The 14,090-nt window shown below is 51.8% G+C and overlaps 1 pseudogene; it reads left to right on the top strand.

Moving 5' to 3' along the window:
- The window catches only part of LOC119516030, a 600,140-nt pseudogene that overhangs the window by 582,002 nt on the left and 4,048 nt on the right, over window positions 1–14,090 (top strand).

The raw sequence follows: 14,090 nt of genomic DNA on the forward strand, positions 1-14,090 counted from the left end.
TGAAGTGGAATGAAGTGGGCCAGGATGGGCTGAGCTGGACTGGGCAGGAATGGACTAAACCAGGCTAAGAAGGGAAGGGCAGGGATGGGGCAGACAGGGCTGAGCTGGTCTGTACAGAGATGTTCAGGACAGGGCTGAACTAGGCTGGACATGGGTAGGCCAGACAGGGATGGGCTGGACAGGGCTGTGTTGAGCTGCGTTGGGAAGGGATAAGCTTGACAGGGCAGAGCTGGGCTAGGCACAGCCATGCTAGGCAGAGCTGAGCTGAGCTGAGCTGGGCAAGGAAGGGTTGGACAAGGCTAAGCTAGGCTGAGCAGGGTTGGCCACAGATGAGCTGGGCTGGATTACGTTGAGCTGAGTGTATTGATCTACACTGAGTAAGCAAGGTGGAGTGAAATGGGTCAGGATGGGCTGAGATAGAGATAGATGACAGATAGATAGATAGATAGATTCATAGATAAATTTTAAGGAATTGGCTCATGCAACTGTAGGGAGTAGCAAATCCAAAATCCATAGAAAAGTCAGAGAGGAGTTCATGTTGCAGTCTTGAGTTTAAAATTGTAGGGCAGGTGACAGACTGGAAATTCAGGGATAAATTGATGCTACAGTCTTGGGGCAGAATGTCTTATTCTCCAGGAAACCCCAGTATTTGCTCTTAAGGCTTCAACTGATTGGAAGAAGACCACCCACATTATGGAGGATAGTCTTCTTTATTTAAAGTCAACTGGTTACAAGATGCTAAACACATCTACAAAATACCTTCACAGAAATACCTAGACTAGTATTTGATGATTATATTCCTGAGTACTATAGCCTAGCCAACTTCATGCAAGACTAACCATCACAACCTAAAAGAGGTGATTCAATAAGCATAGCATAAAAATAAGTATTAAGCTTTGGGTCTGTTCACTTGATAGCATTTTTCTAAGCAGTCCATAAAGTAATAGTGCAATGGACATTGAATAGCCTCCTGGATTTTAAGAAATACACCTGTCACATACCCGCAGAGAAAATTTCTGCAGTTTGCACAGAAGTGGTTCCATCCAGCTGTAGTGGGTGAGGGGAGTTTTGTCACAAGGAGCACAAGTCTGCATGCTGGCTTTGCACTGTGAGTCCCTTCTCCACCTTTAAAGATACAAATAGTCAACTTCACATGAGAAAGAATGATTGTGTTACCCAGGGACACTCCATTATGTTTGAAAGATCCACAGACATTAGGATGAAAACACAACTCATCTGGCAAAATTTCATGCACCATAGAAAGGGAAAGGGATGACTCGGCCATCCATGGGATTTCCAGCCATCCATCATTATGTTGCATGTTCACACACCTCTTTACTGGTTCCTCAAGCTTGACATATCTCAGCAGTTATAGATTTACAGTCCAGATTCCTGAGAGCACCTTGCATACTACATAGGATTAACGATATATTCTGGGTCACTGTAATATTTATTACTATTTTTACTACTACTGTTGTATTTTAGTGAAGGACTTTTGAATCAGTGAGCCATTTTTCTATCAATAGTACAAAGTAAAATGCACATTTAGCAAACTGTAGCTGAGATGAAGCAGATGACATAGCACATAAACTCCATGCACAGCCTTTAAATACAGTGTTCACACATGATGGGCAGTGAGGAGGCATTCAGCACACTGTCCAGCAAAGAAGTCACCAGACAAGAGTATTCAATTGGCATAATCTTCAGTGCCCAGGACTGGCAAAACCAAGTTCTCTCCTCTGACTTCATCCTTTCAATGTAAAGGAACTCCTCCATGGCACCTCCCACCCCACACACCTTCTGCCAATGTGAGCTTTGGGATCACGTTGTCCCTTGGTCTGCCTCACAATGCCTCTTGCATCCAATTTACCGAAGGCCCCCACCTCAAGAGGTGCAAGAACAATGCAGTCTGATATGGCCAATCTTCAACTCCATAATTAGCATTACTCATTTGATGTCCCAAGAACATAAACACCCCAAGTTTCCTTCTTTACACCTTCTTTTTTCCCCAAGTCCTAAAAGCTTTGTATATAATCTGCAAACAACTCAATTACTTCTGCTACAAATTTCCGTACCTCTTCCTGCTTCATTTCTACAAAACCTCTCTGAGTAATGATGCTCCCATGTCTCTGCCAGGATGCAGCTAAAGGTGGACTCTGCCAAGAGGATCAGTGAGCCTTGGTGGGAAGTGGGGTGTATGGAGTCAGGGGAGCTGCCCTGAGAGCTTCCATGGGCATTGATGAGATATGGTGGGGAGTGGGGTGCACAGCAGTTGGGGGTCTACTATAGGGTCTGTTCCTCAGGGGCAGCAGAAGTGAACTCTGGCTCTCACAGTGCACACCTTCCCCATGACTATGATGTAGGGGCAGCCTGAGTGGTTATGGTGGCCCCATTGGATGCGGATGTGAGGAAAATGATGGCTCTCCTGTTATAAAGATCCTAGGTACTAGTGGTGAGCAGTACAAACTCCCATCACAAACAGACTCGATCCATCCACCCTTGCACCTGGGCTAGAAAGGAGGGGGTCAGACCCAGCACCCTCCCTTGAGCCTTTCAGCAATCCTTTGTTGATGGATGCATCCATGCTTGCTTCCAGATTATATAAGGTCAGTTCAGAAGTATTTAGTGGAGGACAACATCCCAATACAGAAAGAGACCAAGTGTAGGGAAACACAAGAATGATGCAGGACAGAAGAGTTGGTACCAGCAGGGTGGGCATGCACCCCTTAGTCCTGAAGGAAGAGGGAAGGTAGCAATGACTGAGCCCTCAAAGAGGAGAACTTTGGAGAAGCCAACTCAAGAGGAGCTGGGAAATTCAGTTAAGGGACACAGAAGATCGCACAGAGAACCAGGGGCAAATTCTCTGCCTCAGTATCTTCCTCCCTCTGACTTCCCACTGGCTTTCTTGATGGATGAACTGACCCAACCAGTAGCCAGAGAGTAAGGCAGCTCAGAGTCAGCTCTCAGAACAGGTAGGTAGGGAATTGACTAGGAGGATTTCAGGGCACCCCCAGCCTGAGGACCAGAGGACCTGGTGGCTGAAGAGGCCTGGGGGATACTTCTTAACACAGATTTTCAGTACACTACATTGTCCAGTATTGGAGGACAATGCAACCCAGCCATTAGTAGTGGACAGCAACAAGGGTGGAACAGGGAGGACAGCCTTCCCTTGCCTGAGCTCCTCTGGTGCTTCTAGAACATTTTGTCATTGAGAGAGGACAAGGAGTCAGACTGAAACAATATTCCATGTTGCTTCCAAGCTGGCTTGGCTGCTGAAAGCTCATGTTACTGTTAAGCACCTAGCCCTTAGGGGGACTTTGACGAACATTTGTTACACTGGAATACAACTGAAGTAAGGTCATCCAAATGAAGCCAGAGTAACCAGAGAGGTTCATGTCTGAAGCTACCCCTTGAGGTTAGATGTGAGACTGGGAGGAAGAAGGATTCTCTGTCCACCCTGGTCTGACCACACGTGCTCAGCGAAAACAGAAAATTTTTTCACTCATGGTGGCTGGGAGCTGGATGAGACTGTTCTGGGATCAAAGAAGAGAAAGGCCTAGAAATGTGGTCAAAACAATACTATGCTACTTTGCATATGTTGACAAAAGAGAAGCTAAAGGTTCACAAGTGAGAAGTGTCACACGTAGAAAATTAGAGTGGGAAAGTTGCATCAAGTAAGTGTCAATTAAAGAGGAGGAACCCTTAAATTTGTACTTTTTATTAGTACAAGATAAACCTTTGAAATATGCATTCATTCTTTCTAAAAATCTTCTAAACTTCCTGCATACTTTGAACATGTTCTTGTTTCTATGTGCAGATTAGGAGCAATACCCTGTACTCAGGCTGGGTGCACATTCTGGGGTTATTTTCCAAGGACAGGTCACTGCCTTCTCCACCTCTACCCACACCAATCACAAGGTGTTCTGATTGAGTGATTCCAGGGTTGGGCAGTGGACTTGGGAAACAGAACCAATGAGATATGCATGTGTCTGTGGAGATTGGCAAGAGTAAATTCCATAGGGCAGGACACAAGTTGGAAACTCAATGAGGGTGATGAAAAATTCCCCAGAAGAAGCTAACTGACTAAAGTAGAGGAAGAAATCCTACTTTCTGACCTCTGAAATCCTCAGTTCTCTCTCCTCACTGCCCAGGGAACTCCATTGTTGATTGTAGATGTAATCACCCATAGATGCAATCAACTGATTAATCATTTGAATCCATCTATGAAATATCCTCACAGGAACAATCAGGCCAGTGTTCCCTTGACCAAATGGCTAAACACCAAAGCCTAGCCAACTTGACACATGAAATTAATCAACACAGCCAGCAAGAGTAAGGATGAATTACAGATTTAAGATGCTGTCTAGGTGTTTCTTGTGGACATTCATGCTTAGGAAATACTGAGTTAGAGTTTATGTTTTAAGAGACACCAGGTTTTGTGATAATAGCTCACATCATGGATACAAACAGCCTCAACTTGGGCACAAACAGAGGATGAAAATGAATCTGATGATTGCCTGGAGTACTTTGGAGCATGGTGTGGATTAGAGCAGATGGAAGGCATCACAGTCCATTGGAAAGCATCCAGACTCAGAAGACAGACAGATTTGGCTCAGGACAGCTGTGGACAACTCACATGTTTCCCAGAACTAGAAGTTTCCTAAGAAGTCATACTTGAAACCAGGGTTTTTCAAACAGCAAAAATGACGAAGTCAGTAAGTTTCCACTGACTTCAATGCTTTGGGCATGGAAACATTGCCTGTGGGGGTAGATACTGCAGTGATATTGGTAAGTACATGTCTTAGTTTGCCAGGGCTGCTATGAAAAATAACACCCACTGATTGACTTAGCAACAGGAATTTATCAATTCACAGTCTCACAGGCTAGAAGTCCAAAATCCTGGCACTGAAATTTATGCTTTCTCCTTGAGACTTTTAGGGCTGTGTTGCTGGCTTGCTTTGAGGTTCCTTGGCTTACATACCTGCTTCCCATCACATGACTCTCTCTCTCTCTTCCTGTGTCTCTTCTCAGTTTCCACTGACCTCTGGCTTCTTCCTGTGACTTTCTCTGACTTCTAGTTTCTCTTTGTAAGGCATCTGGTAATAAGATTAAGGGCCATTCTGATTCATTTGAGCCACCCTTATTCATAAATGAGTCTACAACTTAACTGACAGTACATCTTCAAAGCTCCTACTTATAAATGGGTTCACACCCTCAGGAGTGTGGGTTAAGATTAATATGTCTTTTGTTGGGGTCCATGTTTCTACTGATCCCAGTAGAGATAAATTCCAGTGGTGGAATCTGCTTTCCCCTCTCTTACCTATGTGATTCCTGCCTACAATCAACCAAGGTGGTACAATCCAAGCCCAACCAAAGAAAACTGGCTACAGTGTGTCTCTTAGAGGTTTGATTTAATGTGGTCTTACCTAAGTGGTCATTACTTTACCAGCATGGTAGTTTGTAGCAGCCTTCTGGGAATCTCCCATTTTGCTGTTGCAGGTAACTAATATAATTTTCTCCCTAATGATTCCTGAACCTGTCAAAGTCTTGCACCAGTTTTTCCTCATCTTCTATCCCAGCTCCACTAACAACTGTTCACACATTTGGTTTCCTGTACTGTGTATTGTTTGACATACCAAGAGCAGTTGATGTTTTCTTAATTTGACTCTGACTTATGTAGTAATAGGCAACTCCAGCAATCAGAACTCAAAGATAGGAATTTGGATTGTTCATTTGATCTGCTTAATTATATTAGAAATTGTGATCATGGAAGAACATATTATGACACACTGGTAGTCCATGGAATACAGTGGGTGACAAACTGCAGTTTCCTAAAATCAAGTGCTAATTAAAGACATGCCTGTTGCAACAGAAAGTCATGATGATAGAAATAAGTATTTCAAGTGCTGTGGCATCGGCTGGCATCTTATCACTGCATTGGAGAAAGTCTGCTAAAAGAGAATGACAATTCCAGACCTCTAACATCACCATCTGAGACAAGGTCAGAGAAAGGGAATTCTACAAATGCCCTAAAGACATGTATTTTCTCTTGTAACCACAGAGTAAGTGTGGTTATGGGGAAAAGGTTTCTGAAAGCCAGAACCAATGTTTCATACAACAGTTTGGAAAACTGTCACCACTTGATGAATTCACAACCTCAGCAATATTCTTATATGAAGGAATTTGTTTGGACACATTGTGACATTGAGAATCAAAATGGAGATATTTCTGTGGATGCCTATAAAGTCCAGTGACTTAACACCCAAATCGCATTGACCCTTCTTGCCAATCAAAGCAGACTTTGCCACTGTTGCTCCAAGAAGAGTAGCCACACTGTACTTGAGAATCCTTACTTTTCTCAAGAGTGACTGATTTTCATTGAGAGCAACAACCACCTCCATAAATCAAATGCAATCTCTGAAGAACCGAGGAATCCAAAACAGTATCTGAATCAGGAAGATGTAGAAAGCACACAAAATAAAGTACAAGATTTGCCAATTTATCTTGCCTGAAAATTGGGCATATAAGTGGGAGTGGATCCTATGGGCCTAACATCCTCAGGTCTAAACCAGTTAAGAAGAAACTTTGTGAGGGGTTTTGCCCATGTGACTCCCCAGGCCTGTTCATCCTTTCCTACTTCTCTGAACCCTGGTTCACAGCAGGTGATGAGCTGAGGCCTCCTTGACAAGGAGGAGCCATGCCCAGACAGGTCTTTACTGACCAATAGCAGAGAATCCCCTTTTCTCCACTCTACCCTCATGGTGCATGTGGTTGAGCTGGCTCTAGGCTGACTCCCTGCTGGAGAATCCACATGTCAAAGCATCATTCCAGAGCCTGAACCTTTGGTGGAACCAAGGAGGACCTGCGGGCTCATCCAGGAACTGACAGGGACCCCCTGCATGTAGTTCCATGCTTGCTGCACCAGATCTTGCAGGGCTGTAAAGCCAGTCTTTGCAGCCCCAGCCTTGCCCCCTGCAAGACATGATCCATGTCTTCACACTCCCTGCCTGCCTGCCACTGAGCAGAAGCATACCTGGGATGGTCTGACCCCTGCTCTTTCCATCCCTGACTATTCCATGCCAGTCCTGAAACATGGCATTTTCTCTTGTTCATCTCCAGGGATTCCCTCATCCTGGCTCTCATGCTTGTACTCACAGTGGCCAGTCATACCCCAACCACCCTTCTCACACCCTCCCCATCTCCTGGTCTGCTGTTGGCTCCTTTGGTAGTATGCCGGGCCTTGGGGAACCTAACTGCATCAAGCAGGACCACACAGGAGTGGCAGAGGGACAGCTCAGCCCTTCCAGGGGTGCCCAATCATGCCACCCTCTCCACTCCAGACCCCTGGACACTGTCAGCATCTCTCATCAGGATGGGCTTTCCATTCTCTCCATGGAGGAGGAAGGAGGGAGCAGCAATACAGAGGGTCACAGTTCATCTGAGTCCCCACCTTGGTAGGAGGGAGATTCCACCTGGGAACAGTCCTCTCTGACCTAGGAACTATTATGGATCCAGAGCCGCCCCAGGATGTCCTGCCTGACTCTGCCACTGAACCCAGGTGACCTTAGCAGCATCCAGGGTGTGAAATCTCAGGGGTGAGCCTGGCCAGGAGTGTGCACACTGGTGAAGGGCAGGTGCATTCTGAGCCACAAAGCCACATTCATGGGGGTGGCAGAGAGCTGGGGCAAGGCCAGGGGCTGCCAGTGAGGCATCAGGGTGGGAGTCCCTGCAATGTGGTATGAAGGATGCAGACTGGGGACAATCAAGCCAGGGAGGAGGGTACACAGAAAGGCCAGGCAGCAGGTCAGTGCCACCCAAGGGCTCAGCTTTGGAAGGAGCTCCTCTCAAGTACACCTGCCCTGGAGCTCCAGAGCAAAGGATTTTTATTTCTTTCATGCACATGAGGAAGCCGAGGCCCAGAGGGCTGTCCAGCAAGAGTAGCCAGGTGAGGCTCACACTCTGTGTGCCTGACTGCAGAGGCCTTGGGATTGGGGGACTGGACCAACTCACTGTTGTTTGCCCTGAGATATCAGGGTCAAGTATGAGCCAAAGTCAGGTGGAAAGAAAGCTGGGGATGTGTCCATGGAAGCACAAGGCAGGGACCTCAAAAAAGACAATGTTCCCCCAGACTTCCCCTGCTCTGCCTGCATCTCCCTGCTCTGGACAGCTCCCAGCTGAGCCCTGCATGCTTCAGACAGCTCCAAGTGCAGCCCCCAGGGGCAACTGGGGGACATAGGCAGTGGATATAGAGGACAAGACTTCGGCTGGACTGAGGGCCATGAGCAAGATCAGGTCAGAACTGTCCTGGAGCCAACATTCTGCCACCATTCTGCTCTGGAGGAGTCTTTACACACTCAGCATTTGCCCCAGGCAAAGAGAAGAGCACAGTGGGGCTGGAAGGGTGGCAGAGGGCTCAAGGGGGAGGTCCTGGGACCCCAGCATGCAGGATGACTTGGCCCCCATCCCAGTTCTCTGTCCCTCTTCTCCAGGGCAGCAGGGAAGTTCTGGTGGTCAGGCTGAGTGGACATAATCACTGCCAGTCCCAAGTTGTCCCTTGGGGTTCTGTAGAGGCAGAGAGCAGAGAGTGAGACCACCCAGTTCCCACTCTCCTCTGGAGCTCTGGAAGCCTCAGTGTGACCTGGGTTCCAGGGCCATGAACCCCACCCAACCCCAGACACCCACGTAAGGACCTTCAGTGTGTCTGGACTGCCCCCATGCCCTCTCAGACAGAAACCACCGAAAAGAAAAGGGAACTTCAGGAAGCAGGTGTGCCATGCAGGTTTCAATCCTGATTTGAGTCTTTGCATGCTTACCCAGAAGTTTTCACCTCTCTGGTGTGTGAAGTCCTGGGAAGTCACAGCCAGCCATGGTGGCACAACATGGAGGGGCAATTAGCCATCAGTGCCCAGGGCAGCAGGGAGAGCTGCCGCCAAGACCCCAGCTCCACGGGTACCATCCCCATGGCCTGCCAGCCTTGGTGAGTGAGGGTGAGTGGGGCAGAGTGCAGGGATGGCAGGAGGGGAACAGGGGTATCCATGGCAACTGCCAGAAATGGGTGAGGCAATGGGCCACAAGTAGGGTCCAGAATGTGCTGAGGAGAGATCAGGTCTTCACGGGGCCCGAAATGGACTAACCATACCCAGGAGCCCAGCAGATGACCCAGCACAGGGTTTGCAGTCTGCCTGCAGGCCCACAGCACTGGTCCAGGGCAGGAACAAAGGAGCACCTGGCAGGAGGAAGCAGGTACAGATAGGTGGAGGAAGATGGGAGCATGTGGAGGTAGGCTGGGCTCTGGGGTCCACGGCCTTCAAGAAAACATGATAGTATGAAACAGACAGGGGCCGGAGGATTGGCCAACCAGGTCAGGAACACATGGGGGCAAGGGTGGAGCTGAGCTGGCAGCACGATAGACCGCAGAAAGGGCAGGATGAACAGGGCCAGGGAAGGGTCTGACTGAGCACAGGGGAGTGGGAGGAACCTCAGGTGGCCAAAGCATGTGCACCAGTCCCATGGAGCTGGTGAGAAACCCAGGGCAGGGTCACAGGTAGTGACAGTGGAGTCCTAGGCTATGGCCAGGGCAAAGGGCAAGGGCAGCATGGGCTTCCATTGGCTGAGAGATGAGACCCCACAGGGGCTGGTCTAAGGGCAGCAAGATCAGCTTCAAGGGGCTGGGGGTGAGGAGCAGAGGTGTCCCTGGTCCCTGGGAGCTGGGCACATGAGTGGAGCTGTCCTGGTCCCAGGCAGCAAGCACAGGCTGCACGGAGGGACCCAGAAGTGCCGTTGGCTCCATCTGGGGGAAAGAACTGGGTCAAGCTGGATGGTCAGGTCATGAGCAGATGCAGGAGCCTGTGCTGAGGGCAGCAGGTCTGCAGGGGAGAGGTCAGGTTGGCACAGGTATAGGTGGGCAGCCAGGTTGCAAGGAGCAAGGAGCTTAGGGGCAAGTCACAGCTGGGTAAAGCTGAGATCCCTGCATGACTGCCTGGCCCAGGGGAAAGCTGGGATGCCAGAAAGCTTGAAGGTGCCCTGTATAGGAGAGAAGCAGACAGGGCAGGGAAAGACTGGAAGCTACCCGGAGAAGGAATAAGGCAGGGCTAGTGAGGGAGCTGCATAGAGCAGAGCAGGGTGGGGCTGGGAACTAGCAGAGCAGGGAGAAGCAGGAAGGACTGGGTAAGGCTGGGAGCTGCCCAGAGCAGGGAATATCAGGGGTGGGCAGGGGTGAGAGCTGTCCAGAGTAGGGAGAAACAGGGCAGGAAAATGGTGGAAGCTGCCCAGAGTGTGCAAAACAGGCAGTGGTGAGCAGCGCACGGAGCTGCACAGAGCAGGAAGAAGCAGACAGGGCTCACCAGAACTGAGAGCTGACCAGAGCAGGGAAAAGCAGAGAAGGCTGGTCCGAGCTGTGAGCTATCCATAGCAGGGCAGATAGGGAGGGCTGGGCTGGGAACTGCCCAGAGCAGGGAAAAGCAGAGAGCACTAGGCTTCGGGCTGCCCACAGCACAGAAAAAGCAGCCTAAGCAGAACAGGGCTGTAAGTTTCCCATGGCAGAGGACAAACAAGTTGAGCAAGGCTGGGATTGGCCTAGAGCAGGGAGAAGCAGGGCTGGCAAGGGCTGGGAGCTTCCCACAGCAGGGAGGGTTGAGAAAGACTGGAAGCTTCCCAGAGCAAGGACAAGCAACCATAGCTCAGCAAGCTTACAGCTGCCCGGAGCAGGGAGAAGCAGGGCAGGGCAGAGCAGGGCTAGCAGCTGTCCAGAGCAGGGAGAAGCAGGCAGGGCTGGGCTGGAAGCTGTACAGCACAAGGAGAAGCAAGCATAGCAGGGCAAGCCTTGGAGCTGCTCAGAGCAGGAAGAAGCCGGCAGGGCAGGGGTAGAAACTGTCCAGAGTAGGGAGAGTCAGGCAGGGTTGGAAAGTAGTAGGAGCTCCTCAATGCAGGGAGGGCTGGGCTGTGAGCTGCCCAGAGCAGGGAGAAGCAGGGCTGGGTAGGCCAAGGCTGGGAGCTGCCAGAGCAGGGAGAAACAACCATAGCTGGGCAAGCTTACAGCTGCCCAGAGCAGGGAGAAGCAGGGCAGGACAGGGCAGGCCTGGGAGCTCTTCCAGAGCAGGTACAGCTGAGCTGGGAGCTGCCCAGAGCAGGGAAAAGCAGACAGAGCTGAGCAGGGTTGGGAGCTGCTCACAGCAGGGAAAGGCAGGGCTTGGCAGGTCAGCCTGGAAGCTGCCCAGGGCAGGGAGAAGCAGCATGAGCAGGCCAGGCAGCTATGCAGAGCAGAGAGAAGCAATCATAGCAGATAAAGGCTGGGAGCTTCCCAGAGCAGTAAGAAAAGCAGGCAAACATCTGGGAGCCGCCCAGAGTAGGGAGAAGACAGGCAGGGCAGAGCTCGGTGCTGACCAGAGTGAGAACATGCAGACAGGGCCATGAAAGGCTCTGAGCTGGCTGACGGGGGTTACGATTCCAAGTTGACCAGGCCCAGAGCCCTTGAGGGCAGTCAAGTCTGAAGATGGGCCAAAGACTTGGGGAAAAGGCAGAAGGCTGAGCTGTGCAGGGCAAGGCTGAGCAGATGGAGGACGTAGGGAAAAGAAAGGGCAAGAATGGGCTTTGGGAAGGCTACCTGTTAAGGGAGGAGGGGTGCCAAGAGCAGTGGGGGGTGCAGGGAGTAGAGCTGTGCTTGGGGCAGGGCTGTGCTGGGAGTGGGAGGGAGAAGAAAAGAGGGCAAGGAAGGTGTGGAGGGCCCAGAGCACAGGCCTGAGGGGTTAGTGCACAGCTGGGGCAGAAGGCTGGGAGACAGGGGACACAAGGCTGCTGACCTGGCAAAGTGATGGGGTCTGGGAGAGCAAGGGTCCAGAAAGAAGCTTCCAGACATGGGGCTGTGGGAGGAGGTGGCGGCAGAGTGGGAGACAGTGAGGACAGGCAGGTGCCAAGAGCTCCTCGGTCTGGGAGAGGGCCAGGGCAGGAGGCAGAGGGCTCTGATGGGGGGATAGCTAGGTGGGTTGCTGGCTGGAGAGTGGACAGGGGTCCTGGCAGAACCAGGATCAAGCCTAGTGTCAGGAAAGGAATACATCCAGAGGGGGACCAAGCTACATCTGGGCTGACAGCACTGGGGGTGTAGGAATTGTAGAAATGAGGGAACGTCACAGCAGCCCTGGCAGACTTCATGGAGTGGAGCAGAGAGGAGCACACATTGCAGGGGGCAAGGTGAGCTGGCAGGACGGGCAGAGGCCCAGGGGTCCAGGAGGAGCTCAGGGACAGACGGTTCCCCATGGTCAGTGCTGAGGGCCCCAGGCAAGCTGCTTCCCAGAGGAGGCTGACTCAGCACTGGCCCTCAGGGGCTGCCGGGACAGGGGAAGCAAGGATAGTGGTTAGAGGTGGGCAAGGCCAGGAGTCTTTGAGGGCAGGGCCTGAAGGCTCAGCATGTAGATCAGGAACAAGGGGCAGGATGGACAGGTGGACCAGGAAATGGGAGTTGGGGAGGTTAACTGCAGAAGATACAGTGAGGGAGGACATCAGACTTGGGGATGCAGCTCAGACAGGGCAGGCAGGGCAGGGGCAGGTGAGCAGGGAGGGATGGGAGGGCAGGAGGGGAAGACGGCTTCCAAGGGCCAGGGGCTCAGGGGACAAGGGGGAGGTGGCTGAACAAAATAAAGCCCTGAGCTGGGGCAAGGAGCCGATGCCAAGGCAGGCTGAGGTAAGAATCCCAAGTAGAGAGGAGGGCGATGTGAGCCAGCCGAGGTGCCAGGCTGAGGGCCAGCTGTGATGGGGAATGGAAGTGGCAGGAGGGCCTGGCAGAGCTCACGGCAGAGGGGAACAATGGGGCAGGTAAGAGCTGCACAGAGAAATGGTGCTTGAGGGCAAGAGGGCCAGGACAGAGCTCAGGAGCAGAGAAACTGAAGGGGAACTGGACTGGAGGGGACAAGACCAGGCAAGGAGAGGGCATGAGTTTCCAGAGCCTAAGGGCTTTGGGCAGGGGGTGCACTTTGACCCACTCTGGCCCCAGGGAAGGGAAGGGCTTCCTGGGGCCCAGATGTGCTGGCCATTGCAGGGCAAAGGAGGAGTCCGAAGGGAGGTGCAGGGCTCCTACCTGAGCTGAGAGGTGTGCTGAGCTGTGAGGTGGGGGAGGGGGGAAGCACGTGGAGCTAGGGGTTGGGATCAGGAAGTACTGAAAACATGCAGATGAGTATTTGTGGAGAGCAAGGAACTGGGCAGATGGCCAGGGTGGGCCCAAGAGCTAGGCTGGTGAAGGGCACTGTGGGGGCTCAGGGAGGAGGTTTATGTGGGCCACAGGAAACAGTGCCAGGCTGGAGGGTCCCAAAGAGGGACCAGTGGGCCCAGGCATTGAAGAGCCAGAGAGACAGGTTTCAAAGGAACCTGGGCTGGGGGTTTCGGGGCAGCAACAGGGTCCTGGCTGAGGACAAGGTGGCCTGATGAGCAGAGTGGAAATAAGGTGCTGGAGGGCTCTGGAGCTAAGCTGACTGCAGGTGGCAAAGGCTCAAGGCTCCAGGATGCACGTTGATTAGTGGGGGGCTCTCTGCTAAGGGGCCATGGGCCTGTGCCTGTCCTGGGGGTCTCCAGGAAGGGTGGCGGGCTGAGGTGGAAGCGGCTGGGGCCAGCTGGGTCTGCACCCAATGCCCATCAGCCCCAACTGGGCAGGGGCCTGGAGGAGCTGCAAATGGAAAGGTCTCAGTGCCTCGATGCCCGGCAGGTCAGACTCTGCCCTCACACCAGCACCTCCTCTCTTCCAGTCACCACCACGGTCCCATCAGTTTACCCTCTGGCCCCCAGCTGCAAGGAGAATCTTGACACCACAGTGGCCCTGGGATGCCTGGCCACAGGCTACTTCCCCGAGCCCTTGTCAGTGCAGTGGAACTCGGGTGCCTTGACCAGTGGTGTCCAAACCTTCCCAAGTGTCCTGCTTTCCTCGGGATTCTACTCCAGCAGCAGCCTCGTGACTGTGCATGGCAGCACCCTAAAGAGCAACACTTACACCTGCAATGTGCACCACCCGGCCAGCAGCACCAAGGTGGACAAGAGCGGTGAGAACATGGATGGGCCCTCAACCATAGCCTGGTGTGCTCTGGAAGACAGGCTTAGGGTCAGCCCTG

This window comes from Choloepus didactylus, chromosome 19 (assembly GCF_015220235.1).
Source record: "Choloepus didactylus isolate mChoDid1 chromosome 19, mChoDid1.pri, whole genome shotgun sequence".
In the NCBI taxonomy this organism is placed as follows: domain Eukaryota; kingdom Metazoa; phylum Chordata; class Mammalia; order Pilosa; family Megalonychidae; genus Choloepus; species Choloepus didactylus.